The sequence below is a fragment of the Mus pahari genome, chromosome 1 (assembly GCF_900095145.1).
Source record: "Mus pahari chromosome 1, PAHARI_EIJ_v1.1, whole genome shotgun sequence".
Classification (NCBI taxonomy): Eukaryota; Metazoa; Chordata; class Mammalia; order Rodentia; family Muridae; genus Mus; species Mus pahari.
This window is the reverse complement of record NC_034590.1, coordinates 101407520-101415810: the sequence shown is the minus strand read 5'-3', so window position 1 is coordinate 101415810 and position 8291 is coordinate 101407520.

Here is an 8291-nt window from a genome sequence, read left to right as displayed (position 1 = left end):
GAATGTTGATGGCAGTATTAACATGACTCATAAAATGCTGTAACTGTGCCCCCTAGGGAAGCTCAACAACAGGACTCCACAGGGCAGAGGAATGCTTTGTCAGTCCTTGCAGGAACTCCCCAGCGTATGTATTCTGGCATGTGAAAGAATACTTCCAGAACAGGTAAACTGTTTGCTCAAGGTCACTTTCAGCCACACTAGGTGACAAATCAAGTTGAATTGGTTAGAGATCCACATCTAGTAAGCATAAATCCCCACATTTCTCTTACTGCTCTACTTTGTATACCGTGAACATGATATAACACATGGACATGCACACACACACACACTAACAGGTCACTGACAGTGGTGGTCCCTTCCACTTTAGAGAGTGATGAAATGTAATAAATTAAACAAGAAACCAAATGGCACCAGTGGTTCCATTTGGAACTTCAGTGGTTATTTGGGTGAGGACCAGGGGTTCTGGGTTTTTATAAGCTAAAGAGAGAGGGACACGATTCTGAACACTCCATAGAAAATGAAGTATCTGGGGAAATGTTTATGGATCTGAGCCAAGAGATCCTGAAGAACTGTGACTCTGCAGCAGAAAGTGGACCTCTGGGAAGGTGGGAAACACAGATGGAGGTACCAGCCCCATGGCAGTCACAAAAATATAAGGCCCATTGAACTGATGGCTTCCATAGCTCGGAGCATCCAACCAACCTCTCAACCTCCTGACTTGGGCCTAACAGCTGGTTTCCATTTTCAAAGCATTTACTCAACTGGCATTTAAAGTGGTCACAGTAGCACTGGAGTATACCAGAGGCCAGCAAGAGATGGTCTCATCACCAAGATTAGGGCATTGAGACCCCAGGGAGTGCATTAACTCTTGGCCTAAAGACTAGTGGCAGACTAGCTCCTGAAAGACTGGTCAAGGACTAGTTCAATAGTATTCTCTCTATTACAACGAGCATGTTAGACTGGTGGGCTCTCTCCAAGAAGGCTGTTTGTATATACTCTGGTCAACCCTCATGCTGGGTAAGCAAAACCAACTGCACATTCTGTTTTTTCAACAGCCCAAAGAGTCTGTGGCTCAGTTGATCAACAATAACAAAATATGGCTTTTGAGACAATATCTCAATTAGCCCAGGCTGGCCTCAAACTTGCTATATAGCTAAGGATGACCTTGAACTTATGACCCTCCTGCTTCTGCCTTCTTAATGTTGGAATCATAAGCATGCATTTGCATGCCAGGCTCATTTGCTCATTATCAAAGAGGAGCACTGCATCACTAATGGGCCCCGAACCTTTGCTATTTCCAAGTCTTTGCGATGGCCCCAGATCACACAAACCAGCTATGGAAGGTGATAACCTCAGAAAGAGGGGGGAGTAATCTTACTGTCCAATAGCTGTATTTGGTAATCTTCCAAAGGAAGCAACACTGTGCTGCCTGATGGAATTCAGAATGCAAGGAAATATTTATCTGAGCCTTTTCAGGATCCAGACACTCTGCTTGCCTTATCTCATTTAATCTTTGCAGTATATATGAGGTGCTTCTGCTACAGGCAGATGAAGTAACAGAGGTTCATAGAGGCTAGGCACTGTACACAAAGACCAGAGCTAATGGGGGAAGGGAGTGAAGGAGACCAGGCCCAGTTTCTGACTCTGGCTCTGTTATGATATCATACTCAATCCCAAGTCTCTCCTAGTCATACTAACAGCCTTTCCCACTCTTCTCTCCTTTACTCTCTCCCCAACTATGATAATTAGTGACTGCTGAACACCCGGCTTCAATTCCCCACTTATGTTTTGTGGAACAGTGTTTACCACCCTATGTATATTCTGGGTGTTGGAGGGAGTTATGTCATGAAGCAGCTTGCCCAAGGACTTTCAAAAAGCCTGGGTAGATGAGAGATGAGCTAACATATCCTCTTCCAGGACAGGGGTCAATCTCCTATATCCCAACTGATCTATAGAGGAACGAAATCACCATCCAACTAGAGCCTGTCTGGCCAAGATGAGGGACTGCTTTTCTCCACTTGGCTTACATGCAGACCTTGCCAGAAACTATGAAGAGGTTGCACCTTGTCTTAGAAATTCATTTCACCTACTTGTAGCAGGGAAGACAGCTTTTTTTTCTTTATTTTTTCTTTGTTTGCAACCTGGTTTCTAAAGCAAAAGCATATGTGATTGGTCTTTCTGAGCTTTAGGCCATGAGGCTCTGAACCCATCCACAGATGATGGCTTCTCCAAGCTTGCACTGACTCCTAAAAATGTCTTGAGTTTGTTCATTCCTGTGTCCGAACTGAACAGGGGAAGTGAAACTGACCTTATATTTCCAGAGATGGAGCCTTCAGGTCCTTATCCCAGTCCTGGGATCCAGTTACCTAGAGCCACTGCCTGGGAATTGCTAGGCAGTCTGAAAGTTTGGAAACCTGTGAGTTGTCCTGGGAGATCAGCACCACGGGGGTGGACAGCTCCTGGATCTTGCAAGCATCCTCTTGCTCTCTTCTCTGATGGCTTTAAGAAATGCTGGTTGGAGGAGCCACAGGAAGACTGAGCTGCACATCTGCTACCTTGTGCTGGGGGCCTGGGTCCAGCCCATGTATGCTCTTTGGTTGGTGGTTCAGTCTCTGAAAGCCCTCAAGGGTCCAAGTAAGTTGACTCTGTTGGTCTTCCTGAGGAGTTCCTATCCCCTTCAGGGCCCTCAATTCTCCCTCCAACTTGTCCATACAATGTATGGAGTCCCAAGTACCATGCAATGTTTGGATGTGGGTCTCTGCATCTGTTTTAGTCAGAGGGATTGTGTGAAAGGAGGATTGGGAGGGGCAGTAATTGGAATGCAAAGTGAATAAATAAATAAATAAATTTAAAAGTTGGAGGGAGGGAGGAAGGAAGGGAGGGAGGAGGAGAGGGAGAGAGAGAGAGAGAGAGAGAGAGAGAGAGAGAGAGAGAGAGAGAGAGAGAGAGAGAGAGAGAGAGAGAGAGGTTGTAGAAGCAGAGCTAGCTCAGCAATGCTACTCTGGCTGAGTTCTCCAACCAAATCTTTAAAATAATCCAACCTCAATTATGATGTGCTGTTTCAGAACTGTGCCTCATGGTCACAGAGACCATGAGGGGCAATAGCTAGGGATATTGAACCAAAGAGTTTATGTTTTAACTACTGACCTGGAGTGCCCTGTCATTTAAATAAAAGGGGGGGGATGTTTCAAACTATGCCTTCTACTTCCCATCTTTCTTGCAGCTCCTATAAACTGCACATCACCCATACTTTCTGGCTTCTCCCAGTGGAATGTATGATCAGACTTGAACTGATTCTCCTGTCTTCCTGAGCCTGCTTATGCAATCTGCAGCTTTTTGTGTACATGTCCAGTAAATAAATGAAGGAACAGCCCTCCTCACCTTTATTGGTGGACATCCAAAAATTCCCTTGACTTGTCCCCACCCTAGGCCAAGGAAAGCAGTCATATAACATCCTTAGAAGTTCACTGGAGGAATCTCTCACCTGAATGTCACTGTCTAGTACTTGTCAATGGAGAGAGAACTTGGTCTGGAAGTATCATGTGGCTGACAAACTTTGTTCTGGAAGACAAGGGCTGTCAGGACTGTGGTCTTGTCTCTGAAGTTATTTGACCTTTGGACAATCCTCTACTCTCTCACCATCTTGGAAATGAAGTGGGTGGAGAAGGTGGTCTCACCTGTGAATTTAGGTTGTTTAAAAATGTCACACAAGGAACATAGATGAGGAGAGAGGAGGAGAGGAGGCCAGAAACAGGCACCCAAAGGCCTTCTTTTCCCATATGGTGGAAATTAAGTCCCTTCTGCTGCAGTGGCAACTGAAACCCATGTACCACTTTAGCTTTTGAGGGCCGTGTGGGTGGACGTGTGGGGGAGAATTCACTTTTCTGCAAGTGTGAGCTAGTGGGAACAATCTCTGAGCTCAGCTCTTGGCCCTCAGCACACTCAAGGGGTCTATGCCTTTTAGGCTCTGCTCAGTGTGTACATTCAAGGAGCGAGCCTGCCAGCAGATCTGCCGGAGGCAGAGCCAATGTGTGTGCTTGTGTGTTCCAGGGTGTGTGTGTGTGGGGGGGGGGGGGGAGAAGCCAAACCAGCCAGCAACATGGCTTCTTGTGGAACTAGTTTGGGATTAGGGAAACCAAGGCAGACATGAATCTTTTTCTAAATGACTCAACTCTTTGAAAGGCTTAGCAAGATTTAGAAAGTAAGAAAAATAGTTCTTAATTTGCATGAATGCCGAGAGCAGCTTCAAAGGGAAAACAAATTATTTGCCCATGCTGAGTGAGAGGGGTGTTGCTTGATGCAGGGGTGTGTGCCTATGGTCTCAGCTGTTCTGGAGAGTCGGGGAAGGATAAGGGTGAGTTTGATGCCCTGTAAACTCTATCTGGTTAAAAAAAGGCAAGAAAAGAAAAAAGAAAACCAGAAACAAACTCAGTGCACTGTGCTCACTGGAGCTTTCCTGACCCCTGTCCCTCACTCAGTCACTATTTGTTAGCGTCATTGGCCCACTCACTCAGCCCAATTTTCACTCAGGGAAATTTGGTACTTGGCAGTCCCACCAAAATGTGCCCTCATAGGCTGGCTTAGACAGGTGAGAAGCCTCCGACATGCCTTCCCTTTCTTCCCCACCCTTCACCGGTCAGTGCAGTGGCCATCAAATCCCCCATGTCACTATTCTGTGTGCTGGGCTCTTAGACCAGGAGCTCCTCCCCTTATGCAGATTATTATAAGGAGTTTTCTTCATCAGGTTTGCATTTACATAATGAAACGGGAAGTCCTGGATATAGCATCTGATGAGCTTGATAAGCCTGGCATCTATGTCATCTGTACATTTACTGAGTCAGTGTCCCTGTCTCCCCAGAGAGGCCCCTTATGCCTCTTTGCAGCCAACCCATGACAGTCCACTCCAGCTGCCCACTGCCCAATCCCATGACAGTCCACTCCAGCTGCCCGCTGCCCAATCCCATAACAGTCACTCCAGCTGCCCACTGTCCAACTCTTTAGTCATCATGGATTAATTCTCTACTTGAACAAAATTATACACTGTGAGTTCTTCTAATTAAATTCCTTTTACACAGCACAATATATTTTAGGTGTCTCTACCCTGCTGTATCCTTTGCAAGTTCACTTCTTTCTGTTGTTTATTACATGAACGTATGTATGGGATTTTAGCCATCATCATCTTGATAGACATCTGCATCACATCCTTGTTTTAGGTTTACTATTACAGCACGACCAAAAGCAAGTTGAGGAGGAAAGGGTTTATTTGGCTTACACTTTTATAGAACTGTTCATCATCGAAGGAAGTCAGGACAGGAACTCAGCATTGAGTCTGGGAGCAGGAGATGATGCAGAGGCCATGGAAGGCTGCTGCTTACTGGCTTGCTCCCCATGGCTTGCTCAACCTGCTTTCCTACAGAATCCAGGACCGCAAGCCCAGGGCCCTCCTTCATCAATTACTCATTAAGAAACTGCCATACAGCTGGATCTTAAGGAGGCATTTTTCTCGATTGAGGTTCCCTCCTTTCAGATAACTCTAGCTTGTGTCAGGTTGACATAATTTCCCACACAGATTCAATTTGTAACTATTCTGAATAAAAGCTACTATGGACATTTTTGTGGTAGATTTAAACCAGTCGAGCTGGTGCCTACCTACAGTCTTTATCTCTACTGACGAGTGTTCGTGTGTTCATGATACTAAAAGATACTCTGCTTGCTACCAAAGGAGAAAGATAAATGCCAAACCAGCTACAAACTCTATACCTGCAATGGTGACCCGCCTGTAAAGCAGCACTCGCAAATTAGTGGCACATAGCTTGTCAGAGTAACCAACCAATATCTGATTAAATTTATAGCCCATTCCATGACTTGGAACCTGACACTGCTCAGGTGGCCAAGAACCTGAGGCTAGAGAGGCCATGGACCTGGTGGCAAACACTACTCTTCTACTAAAAGAACACAGCAATAAAATGACATTAGCAACATTCTGCTGCATGTATAGGTAAGTGTCTCATTCAGCCATCCTCAGAGAAACTTCCTCCTGCAGTAAGATGGGAACAGATACAAAGACCCACAGCTGGACAGTGTACAGAGTGAGAGACCTTGCAGTACTCAGTCCCTAAAGGGATGTCTCCATCAAGTCCCTCCCCTCGGGGCTCAGGGGCCTTGCAGAAGAGAAGACAGAAGGAGTGTAAGAGCCAGAGGGAATGGAAGACACCAAAGAAATAAGGACACCTTTTTTTTTTCTTTTAAAATAGGCAGTAGCATAATATTCTTTAATAAGGCTACATTGTTTCTCACTGTTACCAACACTGTGTACTACTGATAGTCCCAGTTGGTTTGGGAATACATATATGGAAATATGTACTTTGTTTTTATGAATTTGGCAAGTGTTTTCTATTACTGGGATTTTAAACACAGTCATATCTAAAGGAAATAACAAATGCTACATTTCTCAATTTGCATTGATTTTTTTTATTGTGTCTGTTGGTACTGATTAATAGGACTTTTCTAATTAGGAATTAGAGTGATTATCATGATCAGATTAGTAAACAGAACTCAAAACAACAACCCAGTATCCTTCTGCTTCTTTGTTACTTCTTTTTTTTTTTAATACTGAATCTTTTAATTAAAAGGACTGATAGTTCTATTAAGACATAATTAGAAGTAGGAAATATGTACTCTTAACTCTTCAGAAGCTAATAGACTAGAATGACCATCAAGGCATATATTATGATGTTAAATTTGCTAAAATACAGAGGCATATGAAGTTCCATTTTTTTTAAAAAAGGTGTGTGTGTGTGTGTGTGTGTGTGTTTATGCAGGTACTTTTATATAGGTTAGAAGAAGATGCCAGATTCTCTGGAACTGGAGTTACAAATGGTAGTTGGGAACCAATCACAGGTCATATCTCTAGTCCCTCTTCCATACCTATTTATAAAATTGAATGAAAGTGGGACAGAGACTTACACTTGGTAGGAGAAAATGATGGTTTCAGAAAGTGACGGCATTAAACATGATGTTGGAAGCAAAGGTAGGACGTTGCTGTGTGAGAGGAAGTCTATCTAGAGATAGCAGAGAAGATTGGAGAAAAGAAAACACAGTAAACCTGAGAAGGCATTAGAAAAGAAGTCATGCCACTCAAAACCTTGCTGTCCCTCTGATGACCTATGCAGGCTAGTAGGAGGACCCTGGTTTTGTGCTTCTGTTAGGTACAGCTGGTGGTATTTTAAAAGACTGGATGACAGGAGACTGATACAGCTGTCTCCTGAGAGGCTCTGCCAGTGCCTGACAGATACAGAGGTGGATGCTTGTAACCAACCATTGGACTGAGCACAGGGTCCCCAGTGGAGGAGAAAGGACTGAAGGAGCTGAAGGGGTTGACAACCCATAGGAGGAACAACAATATGAACCAACAGAGCTCCCAGGACTAAACCACCAACCAAAGAGTACACACAGAGAGGCCGATGGCTCCAGCCACAAATGTAGTAGAGGATGGGCCTTGTTGGACACCAATGGGAGGAGAGGCCCTTGGTCCTGTGAAGGCTCGATGTCACAGTGTAGGGGAATGCCAGGACAGAGAAGCAGGAGTGGGTGGGTTGGTGAGCAGGGGAAGGGGGAATGGGATAGGGGATTTTTGGAGGGGAAACCAGGAAAGGGGACATTTGAAATGTAAATAAAGAAAATATCCAATAAAAAAAGAAAAAAGAAAAAGAAATATATATATATATATATAGATAGATAGATAGATAGATAGATAGATAGATAGAGAGAGAGAGAGATGTATGTTTATACTTAAACAGTTCTGCATTTCAAAATGATAAATTTTTGTATATTATCAGGGAATAAATATTGAAGACTTCTAGCTGTAGTGTAACTTTCTGTAATTTGAGTAATGGGTATAAAATATCAAATATAAATAAAGTATATCATAAAGTGAAATTAAAAAAAAAGAAGACAGGATGGACACAGTTAAAGTGAGGACCTGTTGTGTAGTGCACTTAAATAGAAGTTGCAAGAGGAGAAACCATAATCAGGATATAATGTATTAAAATAACATTTTCAATTAAAAATGCCAATTTAAAGTGTCAGTGCAATTTTACTATGCAACCTACAGTAAATCAGGCTGCCGTTTTTCCCTACTGAATTATAAGAATTTTAAGCTATATTTGTATTCAAAACATTTATTAGATATGAGTTCTAAATATTTGTCTAATAGATTGTCTACTTTAAAAGATATTTTTAAATGATTATTATTTTGTGTGTGCATGCACATGATTGATGGGGGCATACAT